This window comes from Melanotaenia boesemani, chromosome 23 (genome assembly GCF_017639745.1).
Source record: "Melanotaenia boesemani isolate fMelBoe1 chromosome 23, fMelBoe1.pri, whole genome shotgun sequence".
NCBI lineage: Eukaryota > Metazoa > Chordata > Actinopteri > Atheriniformes > Melanotaeniidae > Melanotaenia > Melanotaenia boesemani.
Genome location: NC_055704.1, coordinates 18,812,879 through 18,829,058, shown reverse-complemented (window position 1 = coordinate 18,829,058; position 16,180 = coordinate 18,812,879). Strand labels below are relative to the sequence as shown.

Genomic DNA, 16,180 nt, shown 5'->3' with positions numbered 1-16,180 from the left:
GACGGCAACCCCATCCTGAGTCTCTTCCACCCACCACACCATGATGTCATGGCAGATGTCCCACCTCAGCCTCATCTACCACATAACTCTTCATTAAATCACTCTCCATAAAGCTCACTTTGTTGTGGCATGTTAGATTTAGTGGCTATTCAAAATTCTCCCTAGTGTGAGTGTCAATGGTTGTCTGTATCTCTGTGCTGGCCCTGTGATGAACTGGCAACCAGTTCAGGGTGTAAACTGCCTCTCACTTAGTAGCTGCTATGATAGGCTCCAGTTAATGCCAATGCATTGGAATATGGCTTTTTAGAAAATAGTTTAAAATGGCCTGTTATTTTGGACTGGACTTTCACTTCTTTTGCTCTATTACTGTTCTACTTTATCGTTGAGGTTAGGCATTAAAAATGATGGCTAGTCAGTATAACATACAGTAATATGCATTTAATTACTTTTTTTTTTTACATTTTCCATCTTGCAGTGCTACAATACTAACCATACACATCCAAAAGTGATGCTTTGAGGGTGCCCACTATGTTCAAAACTGACAGAGTTTGTTCCTGCAACTGTCAAAATGTGAGGAGTTGGGAATGAGAACAGGTTGCTTTAAACAAAAACTGCCGTTTGCCTTCACAAACATAGACATTGGTTGCAACAATCTTCATGAATTCTGAACATTGAAAGTCAGGGAAAATGAGATAATCAATGGCCTCACTGGCTTTACACTGCTAGTGCACTTTAGCATCCATGCTGTAGCTCTGGAACAGCCAGACTATGTCCTAGAATTTAATAGTGGTCAGAAAAATGTGGTTGGTTTTGCTAATAAACCCAGTCAGTTAAGTTAGCAAGTTTTGGTTAAAATTTTTTTTGTTTAAGTCATTGTGGAACCAGTTTTATCAGCTATCTAGATGTTTAAACATGAAGAACTGGTTTGTAATTACTCACTAGCTCTGAACTAGTACTGGAACTGCATCAGTTAAGTTGAAACTTGTAAGTAAAACAAGCTCTCGCCAAGTCAATAAAAGAGAAATAGTTTTTAAGCTAATTGGTGAAGACATTTATAAGGAGGTCAAATCTATTTTATAACCTTCCTAATCCTGCACAAGGAAGAATGTGAAAAACATCAGAGCTGCCTTGTTTTATCATCACACACTCTCACATTCCTAGCAAAAACCACATAAATTAACTCTGAAATGTTACAGCTGAACACTGGAGCACTATTGGCAATGTCTGATGTAGATAACACCATTTGACATTTGCTTTCCAAGAAAGCAGCAGGTAATCTTGTGACACTTAGACATTTATTAACAGCCCCCTAAGTCTGCAAGCAAAGGAAGCTACTTTGACTGATTGAAATACTTAAGGTTTGTGCTTTCATATATAATACAATTACATGAGATGTGGCTTAGAAAAACAAACCATATAGAGCATAGCATGAGCAGCAGTAAGGATTAAGTTTCGGGCGACTGTATCACATGGTTTCTGCATGCACCACACAACAGTGCATCAGTAAATGCTGCGCAGATGGGGAGGAAAATTGCGGGTTTTAATAGAGTAAATTTAACTGCGAATATATGGTCATTTGCCCAGAAGAGCGAATGTAAAATTATTGTGCAAAGTTATTTCTTTTATAAACGTATGTGCGTTTACACCTCAAAAACATATCCACGTACTCCGGGATTGGAGGTATGCAATCTGTCTGTAAGTGAGAATGAGGGTAAGGCGCGCGCCTGTGTGTGTGTTTGTGTGTGCGTGGAGGAGGGATGGAGGCGGGGGGAGCTCCGTGTTTAAGCCAATCGGCGCAGCTCAGCGCTACTGTCATTTCTGGACGCTTTAATTTGGTGCCAGAGCTGCGCATCGCTCAGCTCAGCCCCACTGAGCGTCCTTCTCTGAATCTGTCCACGCTCGTGCACTGAAACACTCCATCACTCAGCTGATTCGGGACCCCAAACGATTCTGAGTGGCGTTTTCTTCTTCTTTTTATTTTCTTTACTCTTTTATTTGCACACTAAGCCCGGATGCTTCCACATTTGTGATTTTAAACTTTAATTTACGGAATAATCAACCCGCCGCTGCACCGAGCTGTTCCAGGAGGTGAGTGTTTATTTTTGTTAACTTTATCAAAAATATTCTGTTTAGTCTTGCGGGATTTTACATAGATTTTGTTTTCGAGGAAGATTTGCATCTTTTAGAAACCGTTCAGCAAGATTTTTTTTTTTTTTTTTGCAAAATACACACACAAACAAGAAGAGATAGTCAATGGGGATATGCGACGTATTTGTCCATGCAAGAGAGTTAGAGAGAGAGCGAGAGAGAGAGAGAGAGAGAAAAGTGAATTTGCTGCTGAGTTGGTGGGAGAGTTTCAGCTTGTGAAGTGTGTGTGCGTAAAGACGCACTTAATGGTGGGTTACATTTTGGTTTCCAGATGTGTGGATTCAGCTGTTGCTTGTCACTCAGGTGGGCTCGCTTGGTGTGTCTGAGTCCTCTCTCTCTCTCTCTCTCTCTCTCTCTCTCTCTCTCTCTTTGAGAATTCTGACGGGTTCTTTTGAACTCGTTAGAAACACATCAGTGTTGACAGACCACATTCCAAATCCACAGAAACACCCCGAAGTGAATCCACATCATTTCAACCACACAGAACAATCCAGTAAAATGTGTTTTCTTAGTTTCACTGAATCCTGCTGACTTTAATCTACTTTTATAAGGAAATCTATGGGAAATGTTTACTTCATTTCATTATATTCACAGGGCATGAAGTATTGTTTGGGAGCTGACAGAAAAGTGTACATCTTATAGTAAAGTACTGGTATAAACTTTGATGTTGCTATGATCTGAAATGAATCCAGTGGTGGCACCTAGTGGTGGGATAGATTTGTGAAGATGTTGCATTTGGGAGCAGTGAAATTTTTGTTTTCTGTGTTGCAAAAACAAAAATAAATAAATAAATAACCCTGTATGATAGTTGCTTTTCAATTGCTTTGCTGTTTAAATATAAAATATTTAACAGGTTATTTTCCCTTGCAGTACCCTTGTGCATGTAAACTACCTTGTTGTTAGTTGATCCAGGATCAGAGCTGCCGAGGATCAGGTGACTGAGGTGTATTCCCCCTCTGTGGGAGGCCAGTCAGCCAGACTTTGCTGGGGGTGTATACACTCTGTGCAACGCTAAGCCTTTGTTAATGAGTATATGTCTTTGTTTGTGTGTGTGTCCACATCTGTGTGTGGCACTGAGTCTGAGCGGCTGGAGATCTGAGTGTCCATTTTTTTTAATGCATTTATGCATGCATGTGTATGTATTTTTATGTTTTTGTGCATCTGCACGTCTGTCACTGCTGGTGTGTTTTTGATGTGCTTTGTGCATGTGTGTGTGTGTGTGTGTTTAAGTTGTAGAAAGAGAGAGAGAGAGCGAGAGAGAGACTGTTTGGACTCAGAAGTTAAGCTGCTGTTAATTGGTTAGCCATTTGGACCACATGTGAGACTGGAATCAGGCAGTAGCTGAAATGATTTGGATGTTTGGTTCGACCACTGCTTGCTCAATGTCCAACAGGCTCTTTTTTCTAACATCCACAATGTGTTTAAATGAATTGTTTTTTAGGAAACATACTTAATGTGCAGCAGGTTAGTTAGCTTAGCTTAAACGTTACCAGAAGTAAAACAGCTAAAAAAAGGACCTGCTCTGCAGTTAAAAGGCTCAAAAAGCTTGTTGTAGAAAACTTTTCCAGGAGCTAGTGGCTTTTAGGGAGTCCTGTCTTTGTTCTTGACAATTTTCACTGTAGTAACCGTTAGCTGAACATAGATACAGGCAAGATATTTTACGGCCACAAACAGCCCTGGTAAGGCAGGTAGTTCAGGATACTCTGTAATCACCACCATAGCTTGTAATATGTATTTACTTTAAGATGTACCACAAGAATAGTATTTACAGTTTGTAAACACAGCATTTTAACTTCGTTGGAGTGGTAAAGAGAGGTCAAGAATGATTGAAGAGAGAGACCACTGTGTGTGTGTACCATGGAGGAAACGTAATGGTGATTGTTAGAAAAAAGCATTGAATCTGAGCAATAAAACTGCACCATTAAAACACCCACAACTTCATACAGCAGCTGAAGTGCACTTCCTGGTTTACTGTTTTGTGTTGGTAGCTTTGACCAGCATGGTGGCAAGAAGAGAAGTTTCACATGTCAGTTTATTTAATCTGCCTAATCTACCCTGGACCCTCTCAGTGCAAATGCAGAAAACCCAGAGCTGAAATAATCATTTAACTCCCTAAAAAAGTTGACATAGATGCTTTGAAAACGTGTGTTAAGGTAGTTGATTAAACTAGCTGAATTTCAAGAAACTTGGAGGAGAGGTGGAGCTTGTGCAAAGAACAAACCCATTACATTTTTATGCTGATCTGGACAACCTTTATTTTCAAAGTGTACTATAAGGAATTAACCTTAAAGAATGACTATGTTTGGTTCTAGTTCTAATTTGTTATACAAAACTGCCCAGCTACATTTCATTAAATGTGACAGAGAGGTGGTACAGAGCTAAATCAGTCTCTTCAAAACTGACAGATAGGGCAACATCTTTGTCTTTCTACTGATATCGGGCTTTATGGCTTTATGTGATCTACACAAGAGTGGAGTCTTTTCAGGGTATATTCACACAAGCTGTTCATAGTCAACAGTAGTTTTTCTCAGAAAGTCGGATTCATTTGAGGAGATGTGAATACGGATCAAAGAAGCAAACTCTGGTCTGCCGAAAACCTAGATCGCAGTTCGCTTCAAGTGAACTAAGTGAAGAAAGATGCCCTGCATTAACCACTAGGTAAACAAGTTTTACAGCTTGTTGTTTGTCTTGTCTTCTCCTTCAATAATTCCTGATGCAGCGCCATCTCAGGCAAGGACGGGAACATATTATTCAAATGATTCTGTTTGCTTGACTAAGACCTGGTACACACATAAGGATTTTTTTAATGTAGTGAGATTTTTTATCTTATTGAGACCTCACACATAAAGATAAAAAGATTTGTTTTGATCATACTGTGTGTGGTGTGCTCCGAAAATGTAATCACAGAACAACACGCACATGACAATGCTGTCCAGCAACTCATTTACAATCTAGTCCTCCGAAGCAGACAAATGTAGAACCATAGCAACAACCGGCAAAAAAAAACGAAGAAGGAACATTGTAACAACTGGAAAACACAACACACAGCATGGAAGAGGATATATAGGACGAGGGAATGATGGTGGTCTTTGGCCTATTGTTAACAGAAAAAGCCACAACTGAAAAAAATAACAGAATGGAGACGTCGTGAAAATGGACTTTATTTACTTCCTTGTTCTCCAGCCAGCTCGCTCTCTGATTGGCTACATTCCATGCCACGTCACCACCCACGTAGTCACAACGCACAAGTTGTTGGCGTTCCTCAGAAATCTGCACAGAAATATTAAACATGTTTGTTGTTCCCAATTGTAGGCTATGACCCGTTTCGGAGCGGATTATCGGGACCAATCGGCTCGTAACACACCACAGACCAAATGATAATTGCACAGGGAAATCTCACGATAATCGAGTGTTTGCCATCTGAGGTTGGGAAGAGGCAAAATCAGGACAAAAACAGCCCAGAAATCGGTATGTGTGGCCAGGCCTAAGTGCAGTGTGAAAGCAAACTCGGACAAGTTGAATCTTGCAACCCCCAACTGTTCCAAGTCCCCATTCGCACAGTTTAGCAGACTATTAGCTTTAGAAAGGACCTGAGAAAAAATTATCAGCAACCTCGATGGGCACTCTGCAAGAAATAGCATGATACATGACAAACCATCGAACTACAGCCTGAATTGTAGTTTTTTACTATAATTCAGCTAGATACCATCAATACGGGTGCCAGAATATTTTTCTCTAATGCTAGCCAATGATTTAGATAAAAATATTTCCTAAAAGTGAACACAGCTAGAGGTCTTCATGTGCATAATGGCAAAGTCTGATAAAAAAAAAAAACTGGAAGTGCCTAGCTTTAGAAAGAGAAGTTCATAGATTGAATGCACCCCTGACTTTTTGTACTGCATCTTTTATGAAGCCCCTAATAATGTAATTAATTTCTGAAATTACATGTTTTCAGAACAATGTCTCTAAAACAGAAGCCGGAAATTTCATCCTACAGCTTCTCTTCTTTTTTCTCATGTGCAGACCACATTCTCCTTCTCTGGTGGGGTTTGAGGGCCAGAGAGGAAATCCAGCCTGGATATTGTTTTGATATTGTTGGACACTCTCCTGGAAAACCATTTTTGCTCAGCAACCAAGGGTGTTCTGGATTTAGAGGCATTGGCTCCTCTGCTAAAACACCTCATCTGATCACAGCAGTAACACTGTTTGATGCGCTGTGTCGCCCCAGCCTTTCTGTTCAAAACGACTAAATTTGGTCCAAAAAGGCATTAAGAAAAAAAACTGCAACACGCATAACTGCATACTAGGTAACACAAACCAATAGTGTATAGTTCTGGGCTGTTATACTACTTGTTTCAGGGGGGTCATGCAGCATTTATACACATCTTGTGTCTAAGTGTTTGACTTGGAGCACAGATTGGCATCAGATTAAACAAATAGAGCTAATAAGGAACATGCGCTCAAATGGTAAGCTTGTGTGTGTTTGTGTATGTGTGATTTTCATTTTTTAGTAAGTTAACACTTTTGTCTGTACACCTCTCTGAGCCTAAGACCAACACATGTGCACACAGGCAAGTTTGTTCTGTCATACTGGAATTAATTGGTTGTGGGGTTGTTTAAATCATTCCAAACCTCAACGAAACCTTTCCTCACACACACTTGTGTATATACACATCAACGCTTACCAAGCAACTAAAGTACCTGAGGTAGCTGCACGTCAAAAGGGTAAAGTTTTAGAGGGGCCAGTGATGAAACAAATCCAGTCATAAGTAATAAAAACTCATATTTTTTTTTAGATTATAGTCATTTAGACTTTTTGTTGCACCATTGTGTACTGTGAGGACACAATTAAATAAAAAAGGGCACACAAATGACCTAATTTTACAAAACACAACTAAACAAAGACAACTTTAAAAAAAAAAAGTCTAAACAACAAAAACCAAAATGAAAACTCAACATTTGTAAAACAAGTATTAAAAATAAAAATGCAAAACAATCCAACATTTCACAAAACTGAACAAAAAGTGCAAGATTTCAAGAAACTTTTTTCACACAATGTATTTTATTATCCCCAAGGATGGGGCCAGAAGTGTAGGCAGGGTGGGTATGCGCCGCCCATCAAATCTGCCTGGTCCCTCCCAAGTGCCACCCAAGCATAGATGATGAAACTCTAACAAATATTCAGTATAAACTGACCTTTCCTAAGTAAACCTCAGATGCCCAAGTGCAAGTGAATGCAGCATGTAATGTACTTTTATGTTATTCTACATCAACACTACTGTGTTCCTGTATCATAATGCAGCATTTTTACAGCATAATCTCACCAACTGTGGATGATGACAGCCTGTTTCAGACTTCACATTTTATGAACAGTTGTAAAACCATCTGATGTAATGATTGTGCAAAATGCTGAGGAAACACTATTAAAACCTGTGATTTGGCTCAAAGCAAGATTGTTCATGTTACCAGTTAAGTATAAGTGTTTTTAAAGCAGTCATTAAAGCTGTACAATGTAGAATAATCCTGAGCAAACAACCATTCAGAAAAAGAATCAACTATTTGCTTTTTGAAGTTTTGCTTTGCTTTTGACATCAGATGACCACTTTTCTTGTAATCAGCTCAGTGTTTCCTAAAATCTAGACAATTTAAAGAAAAAAAAACATGTCTCAGTTACATGTACCACTCTTTTCCAATCTATGCCTCTGCCTGAGGATGCAAGGGTTTATGTTGTGTTGCACAAAGTTTAATTAAATGTTGTGTAAATATGTTTTTTCTGGATTTTGTTGTGATTTTAGGTGACAATGTGTATTCTAATTTAATATGATCCAAAATGTTTTCCTTCCTTTGTTATCCCAAATTTTACATTTTTGTTGTGCCGGCTCATGTCAGTGTTTTTCTTTTCTTCTCACTACCGCATCCTCAAAAATTATATAATTATTTAATATCCTTTTTTTTAATTTTTTTTTAAGCATCAGTTCTGGTCGGCTCATGAGAGAGTGTGTTGAGGAAGGGTGGGGTTTGCTTGGAGCCAGGACAGCAGTCGTTCATGTACCAACACTAATCGTGATCCTTATACTCGTTGAGTGGTTTCAGACCTAACCCTTCAGGCCACATTGGCTCCACAAACCTGGTATTATGGTCAGCTTGTGGGGAGGAAAGTAATTCAGGGCTTAAAAGACTCTGTGACACTGAGAAATGGGCTCGAAGGGAGAGTTGCATTCAAGTCTATGTCAAAACCTGCAGCACAGTTAAAATAAAGTTGCCTCCAGCACTTACTAAGCGATGCAAAACTGTGTTGTTGGTGAGAGTTCCCGACTTGTGCCTCTGAGTGAGAGTCAATTTGGCACCAACTTAATTACCTATACACACAGCTCTGTTTGATGATGATTAAAGCCACTCTCACAGTTACACACACCTGCCCAGACACTACCAGTCGCCAGCCTCAGCAGCTATGGAGACATTAAAGGTGATGATTATTAGATGATAATAATTAAAAGGCTTTAAAGCTTAAGTAAAGGTAAAAAAGTATAGATAGAAACATAATCTCATATAGGAAGACCAAATCACTCTGCAACAACCACGTAATTATTCCCAGTCAAATGACCACCCTGAGGCAGAACACAAATGATAGCTTTCAGTTTTGTTTTTGATTGGAAAAAAACATAAAAGGTCTCCATAACAGAATCTAGGTTGTCGAACACTACATCAGTCATACAACATCACTTGTGGTGGGAAATTCTCTCATTTCTTGTTTTCATGATCAAGTTGCATAGTTTGATGTTTGGAGGTTTTGGTGTTTCAAGACAACTGACTGACCTCAAATCCACGGGGCAACTGTGGTGACACTATGTTGGGTAAAATGTTTACAGGCAGCAGTGAAATACTGGACCAAATGAAGATGTGAAAATTTATTATGGAGCCATATTTACCTTGAAATGTCATATTTACAAGCTGAAGATATCAAATACATTTTTTTTTAAAATACATTTCCAAAACAGAACACAAAAAAGTTGTACTTGTGATTCAGGGATCAGAACATGACTTTAACTCCTGCCTCCCTTCTTAAATTGGACTCATGTGTTAGACATTTTCCTCCTGAGGCTTGGACAAACCCCTGAGCTCAATGTCCCAAGTCAGGTTTAATCAAGGACAATCTGCTCCTTCACCTTCTCTCTCTCCAATTCTCTGCTTTTCTTACTTTCATTTTACCATTTTACCTCTTTCAAAATACATGAAGCCTCATATGGCACAGGATGCTCACTGTCAATCTGCTTCACTAAACAGGAGCAGATGTCCTGTGGAAGACATCTGAAGCTTTGTGAAAAATGCAAGTTGGACTATTTCAGAGAGATTAAACATTTAGTTAACGTTACCTTGGGTGGTCGCCTGTCTCTGCAGAGGTCTCTTGAGGCATGCCCTGTCTGTCACTGTGTCTCCATGTTTGCTTGCATCACCCCAGAGGAAAACCAGCTTTTTAATCCATTGAGAGGGGAAATGGCTCCCTCCCTCCAATCTGATGCCACCCGGAGTCAGGAAATGGCTGTTGTGATAAATACAGTATAAGTGAGGGTGGGGAAAATGACAAAATTTTCACCGAAATTGGCTAAAAGTGGTACATTTACTTTTGCTTGAGGATTTGTGGAAGTCTGGCTTTCAGTATGAAATGGTTTATAGGGTAAATATAAATTAATATCTTTAAACAACAGCTGATCAAGTGTCAAAAACTGCCTTTCCAATACAGGTCATGCATTTAACATTTGGCCTTTTCGCCCTTTATCTTTCCAGTGTAGTGCTAAATTTACCAGACACAGAAAATTAATAAATAATATAAATAAATAATTTTGCAACAGCCTTACAGCGTAGTTTGTGAATGTAGCCAAGAAGGCTGTTGCATTGTTTTTTGTTGTGTCAACCGATGAGACAATGGTTATGTTGTTGATGGCAACGCTCAAGGAGCAGCACTCTCTTGTTCCTCATCTTGTTTCTTATAGGTTGCTTGTTTTTACTATAAATAGCTTTCTCAGAGGTTAATCAGTGACAAGCCGGTCCAGCAATTTTTGGAGCTGGTCACCTAAAAACACCCCCTGCTTCTTGCTGTGAAAAACATCTAAATCTAAAATAAAGTACCCTCTGGCTGTGTGGTTCTTCGCAACTTTATCAAGAATTTTAAGCATTACTTTAGGTTTTTGCATTTGTTTACTGGCCAGCAACTTGATTGTTTTTGTTCACTTTCATGAGCTTTTTGGATCACAGGAGACTGCTGATCTAAGTAAAAAAAAAAAAAAAAAACACTGAAAACTACATAGCATGCAGCAAATAGTTCCTAGTCATGGTGCTATTTGGGGAGGATAGATGAGCATTTAGCTACTCATGGGTAAAACACTTTTTTAAGAATTGGTTGAGAGTGAATAATGAGTGCTAATGTTCAAAATCTACATATTTGTGTACATTTTGTTTGATAACATGATAGAAAACACAGTCAATCAGCAATATGAGAAGAGTACACTTACACAAATATCACAATTTAGCCAAAAGATTATGCTATGAGGCTAACAATATTCACAGCTTGCTTAGGCTGCACCCAAGAGGCCAAATACCCTGTTATTGTAGGTTTCAGTTTCAGAAAACGAACAAAGCAAGCTGTTTATGTCAAAATGGGGCCTATGTCTTAATTGGACATCTTTTATTCTTATAAAGGAAATACCCTTATGTTATTTGACTTTTCCCTTCTTATATAAGTCCCTACCTGTCAAGTAATCAAGAGTTGGGATATTGTTTACACTGGACAGTTCTACATCCAAGAGATGGAGACGAGCTTAGCCAGTGAAAGCTTGGGATTTTCAAAGTGCTCATTGCAAAATCAGTGCAGATTCTTAGTCTGTTTTTTATTATTATTTTTTTTTTTTTTTTTTTTTTTTTGCATGTGGAAAGGAGCTTAAATGGCATTAATGGGGTGGTAAATAAATGTCTTTTCTGTTTATACAAATGACCTCAAAAACCAGACAGTAAACTGAGAGCTAAAGGGTTCATTATCTCTAACCAGTCACCCATGAAATACAACATGTGGGGTCCTGTTTATGTGAGTGCACCTATAGTTACTGATGCAAATTTGTGAGATTGCATATGTTTTTATTTATGGAGTACTTTACATCTGTTTATTACAGTATGTTTTCATGTCCTCTTTGGAGAAGGGCTTAAGTATTCCACCTAAGATATTTTGTGACATCTGGCTGCATATTGACAGCTTATATCAACAAGTAATTTGTGTTGTTCAACCTCTAGAAGCTGTCGATGTGCACATCATTACAACCCTCAGGCTGCATGAAACTTAGCAGAAACTGTCGTTTACTTCAGAGGGGTAGAAAATTTTGTATTTTTTTATACTTCCTCCACCCTTCATCTCCCATCTGCTGCTGATTAGTCTTCAGTGTGTGTTTAAAGAGCAAAGCCTGTCGCTGAATGGGACTGATAGTAAACCCAGAAGGTTCAGTCAGAACAGTCAGGTAGGTCTGAATTAACAGAGAGGCCAACTAAGGATATTACTGCGTGGAAGGAAAGACAAATGGGGTAGGGGTTTGTTGGAAAGAGGAAGATAGGGAGGAAGACAGGTAGAGCATAAGACAGGGTCCAAAATTACACAGTGAGCCCACCCAACAGTTGGTCTGTTTACCCGTGAACCTCAGACCTAGTACTAGAGGGTTAGTGTGGAATGCCATCACTGGCTGCTTGGCCAAATTCAACCACAGCTAGGAGAGGAGGGAGACATAAACCCCACAAAATGGCCAGTCACCTTGCTTTCATTGTAATTGTGAGTTTATTTAAGCACAGAACTCAAATTAATTTTAATTTAACACATAGCCTCAATATCTGTCTCCTTTGTGACATCCAATCCCGCCACTAACATGTTAGTGCTGCCTAGCTGACACTCAGCTGTGTATCTGTCTCTTTTTAAAATCTCTTAATCACTGACTCAGTAATCCATGTGAACCTAATCAAAAAAGTGCATTGGAGAAGGTTATATGGCTTCATACACACACCTTTCTCCAGCACCCTGCAGATGTTGAGAACTGTGCCAGCACATGTAGGCAGAGTTTGACAAAGTACCCCAGGACCACAAAACATGGTCAGACCTGTCTTTTGCAGCTCTTGCTGTGTTTCCAATGCTAAATCATAGGAAACTGAGGGTTCTGGTTGTGTAATATACAAATAGTGTGTGTGTGTGTGTGTGTATGTTTAAGTGTGTGTTTGTATGTTCCACTTTATTAAAGTGCCATCCCTCCGGGGTCCTATCATTAAACTGTTGTGTATGCAACCCCAATCCCTGGCCTACATATATCTCTGATACAGCAGCCATTGGGGGGGGGGGGGGGTTGCACATGTAGACAAACACACACAAATTAGCGCAAACAGTTTCCCCATGCAAAATGTGATGCAATGCTGTTACTTGAGTTGTGTGATATGTCATCAGATGTGACCAATTTTAACTCTGCTTCAACTTCACCTTTGTTATTTCTAATGGCTTTATTTCCCATGGGAAGTTATTAGATTTACGAGTAGTGCTGAGTTTCTTTTTGACTGAAATATGACACACTGCATATCAATCAAATCGATGCTTGAAGTGGTAGAAGAGCTAAATGTCATTTTGATAATGTGGTATCAATCTTTGTTAAAAGATATATGGCTATATGTTAGCCAGTAAAAACAAATAACAAGTTTAGTTTTGACAGGTGCAGCTGAAGGCTCGTTTGTATTCCTCTGTCACCAAAAGAATACAGACTGGTTTCTTATCTTTTGTTGTTATCTGTCAGTCCTTAATATGTGGGCTAGTAGCAGCTCTTTCTGAGCAGCTGAAATATTTCACAATATTTTCAGTAGAAGTAAATACAGTTTGTAGGCCTTCCGTCAATCACCTAGTCATAAAGTCTGTTCTTTATTCACCACTCAAGTAAAGCAAACTCTTTTCCCTTTAGCTGATTTTTTTGTTTATTTATACATCTGCCGGTTTTTCACCTTTTGCAGAGTTTCAGTTTTAGACTGAGTTCCTCTGAGAGAAAATATGATTGCATTTCATTGAAATACATGCATACAACATACAACACAAACGCATGAACTCATTTGTCTCAGTATCTTTATGGGAACATTCCATTGACACAAAGCTCCTTACCCTAATCTTAACAGTTAAATTCCTAACTTAAACCCTAAAATCAGGTCTTAATCCTCAAAAATCACTTTGAACTGAAATAATGTCCTCGTGTTTACAGGGAGTCCCTAAAAAGTGCCTTATGTGGATTTGGTCCCCATTACGACATAAAAACAAACACACATCTTTTCAAAACTGTGGTTGATATGTACTCTGGCTTTTATTAAAGAAGGAATGCATCACTTAACAATATCAAATTAGAGTTGGGAGGGATGCACAAGACTCTCTTTGCTCTCCTTTTCCTCCCTCGCAGACTGACAGACACCAACACATGCATGCACATTCACACACATAGCATTCATGACAAAGAAAATATGTTTCTATAGTTTTCTAAAGTTTTCAATCTTAAGACTGACTACTCTGTATAATAGCAGTCTTTTCATTATTACTTTATAGCAAAATATTTAATATGTTTTGGCTGCCAGGATAAAAGTAAAAGAAGGGGTCTTTTCATCATTGTAAGGAGGTAAAATGTTTGCATGGACCTCTTCATTGTGCTTAACAAAAACACAAGCACTGAAGGAAAAACACTTTTCAATTCTGACATCATGTAGCATCAAAAGAAGAGTCAATAAAATATTCCTTGACGGATATGTCACTTTAAAATAAGACTAATTTGTTTCATTACCTGTCATCAGTTGTTTTCTCATATTTGATATATTACTCTTCAATAGTCTAATGAAACCAACCTACTTGACAGGATACTTTAGCCTGCAGGAACACCGAGGACTATGATGTCATTGGATTCAGGCTATGGGGAAACATAATAAGCAGTTCAAATAAAGTTAAATATTTTAAATCATAAATGATGCTTGTAATTGTTCTAAGAATGGGGTAAGCCTACGTTATTTTTAACAACAGCAGTCAGCCCTGAAATAGCATTCCTCAGTATACTCTAATCAGTCTGTGACTAGTGCTGGGATTTACAAAAAAATCCACTCAAATTTAAAAATGATTGCCTTCATGTGCTGGAATATGCAGTGCAAACAGCACAGTAAAGATTGACAGATACGAACGTAAGGCTGAAATGTACCCATATTGAAGCAGGATTATTTTCATTTTGTAGTGAATAATCCCACAATGAGAGGCAAAATATCTGGAATAAATAATAATAATTAAAAGAATTTGGTGAATATAAGCTGGTGATTGAAGTTAGCTCTGGTTTCACTAGGTAGTGACAAGTACTCCTAGAAATATTTGACTTTGTTTAGGAGGTAGGTAGTGCACAGACAGCTTGGGCTTTGGTTTTGACATCTGGCCTTGATGACAGAGAATCTCTGTTCTTGTAATATGTCTCAGCCTCACATGTCTGCATTTTTTCCATTTTGTGCCAGTGGAGTGATAGAAAAAGCATCAGTGGGACCTCGCATGCCAGGAATTCTCTGAAAAATTACCTGATTCAGAAATAATGCAGACTTTAAACCAGGGAGCTTAATTTTCCGACAATATTCTGCTCCTATTGATTTATATTTTTGTGGTCTCACATCCAGTACTGTTGCAGTGCTTGCGTAAAACCCTGTCACAGTCTCATCATGGTCCTAGGCAGACCTTTGCACATTGTCTTGTTGAAACTTGTCCGCCACTTGAGCTAAAATGACAGTTTGTGTGTAAAAAAATGATTGAAAATGATCCTTTAGCTTTGCCCTGCCACATAAAAGGCAGAAGCACTTTGTGATGGAATTAAAATATTTAAGATAAGCTAACTTTCAACAGTAAGTGACTCTGTTTATTGTGCCATCATTGAGAGGTAATGCATTTTGCAAAGCTTGCAAGCTTTGCACCCTATAGCCTCTGCTCAGGTTGAATTCTTATAATCTTTTACCCTGCATGGAGTGGGATTCCTGCAGATCAATGTGAGCATAATCCTTAATTAGAAGTTGGTAACTACACCTGAGGATTTGTGAAGGAGTATCTTGGTACAATAGAGATTTAAGATAGATTTTATTTCTTTTTCTAATCAATTTTGTTTCTAGTTAGCACTGTTTACACCCTCTGTTTATTTAAGCCATGCTTACATAAGCCTTCACCTTTATCATTTTGCCACACTACAGAAGGTGGTAGTAATCAAGCAGCTTTCTTCTGTCCCAAACCCTTTGATATCCTTAAAATATATATATATATATATACATATATATATATATATATATATATAAATATATATATATATATATTAGGGCTGGGCGATTAATCGATAAAATTGATAAATCAAATTTTCCATTTCTGGATATTTATTTTTATGAAAATGTGGATTTTTTTTCGATAGTTAGTTAGCAGCAGACTTAGCCCTCCCTCCACACCAGAACGGTGTTTGTCTGACAGATTTTCAGTGAAGTGACTCTTCACTCTCTCCTGGGATTTAGCTGTGTGTATAACTGCAGTGAGAAATGCTGCTCTCTAGTAGATGCAGAAGTCAACTTGACCCACAAACCCTAGTTAAGAGACAACCTTCATCAGGGGAATTTTTTCTGCAGTGGAGCCTGTATGGTAAGGATCCAGATGGAAAGAGATCATGGATGCATTGTGTTGCATATTTGTGTGTAAGATATGAAATCTTTTATATGGTGGAAAAGCTATGACATTATATTCTTTTATTTTTGCTGGCATTCATCTGTATAAACAAATAAACATTTTTAATGAGTTTATTTATGTTTTGTAAAAGAAAAGAAAAAAAATCGATTAAAATCGGAAATCGGATTTGGTTATAAAAAAATCAGAGATTTTATTTTTAGGCCATATTGCCCAGCCCTAATATATATATATATATATATATAAATATATATTCAACATTCTAAAGCAGGGGTAGCCAACGTTGGTCCTCGAGGGCACCAATCC

At 38.3% G+C, this 16,180-nt stretch overlaps 1 protein-coding gene across 1 annotated transcript in view; it reads left to right on the top strand.

Annotated features, from left to right (window-relative positions):
• The first annotated feature begins 1,836 nt into the window (after positions 1-1,836).
• The window catches only part of prickle1b (prickle homolog 1b), a 30,924-nt gene continuing 16,580 nt past the window's right edge, over positions 1,837-16,180 (top strand). Inside the window, exon 1 of the mRNA XM_041978007.1 lies at positions 1,837-2,088. The gene's annotated coding sequence lies outside the window, so the exon portion shown is untranslated. The remainder of the gene's footprint in view (positions 2,089-16,180) is intronic.